Raw genomic sequence first — 676 nt, 5'->3', positions numbered from 1 at the left:
GTAGATGGGCATCACATTGGCTAGCCTAAGAAGAGAAGGCAAGAATCTGAACAGGAGTTTGTATGCAGGCATGGGAGCACAATAGGAGAGGTGAGACCACTTACAAGCCAGGTCTTACATGGCTTGCTCATTGGCTTTCCTTCATAGTACCATGGTTCAAGTGCTACTGGAGTAGCCTCTGGCCAACTCCTCTTCATTATACCAGGAGTCTTGCTGACATGCTTAAGGCTGCTGCCACAGAGCTCAGGCCAGCTGCATATGATAACCATGCACTTACATCACCGCTCCGCACTGCTTTGGCTGTCAGGTGTAAGGCTCCAGCTCTGCACTGCTCTCCTCCAAGTGCAGATAGCCACCGAGCTTCAGGCATCCTGCCCAAGTTCAGCAGCTCAGGGCACATCGCACAGTGGAAGCTGATAGATGTGATCCTGTGTGTCTGTAGCACTGCCCATAAGCTTTTTGTAGGTCAGCTTTGTCATGAAGTGGTGCGAGGTCTAGTCCTGGAGTGTCAGACATCATTCTGGTGCTTCTGCAGGTTTATGTAGATGAGTCTCTGTGCAAATAGGCTTCCACTGGCATAATTTCTTCATGACTGTGTTTTTGTGCTCTTTCTCTCACTATCACAGATTTTTGCAGAGGCCTTATGTGCGCTAGAGAAGCACAGTTTGGAAGGCAG

This window comes from Cariama cristata, unplaced genomic scaffold (genome assembly GCF_000690535.1).
Source record: "Cariama cristata isolate BGI_N322 unplaced genomic scaffold, ASM69053v1 scaffold30062, whole genome shotgun sequence".
Taxonomy (NCBI): domain Eukaryota; kingdom Metazoa; phylum Chordata; class Aves; order Cariamiformes; family Cariamidae; genus Cariama; species Cariama cristata.
The sequence above is the reverse complement of the archived record's forward strand: the minus strand, read 5'-3'. Positions refer to the sequence as shown.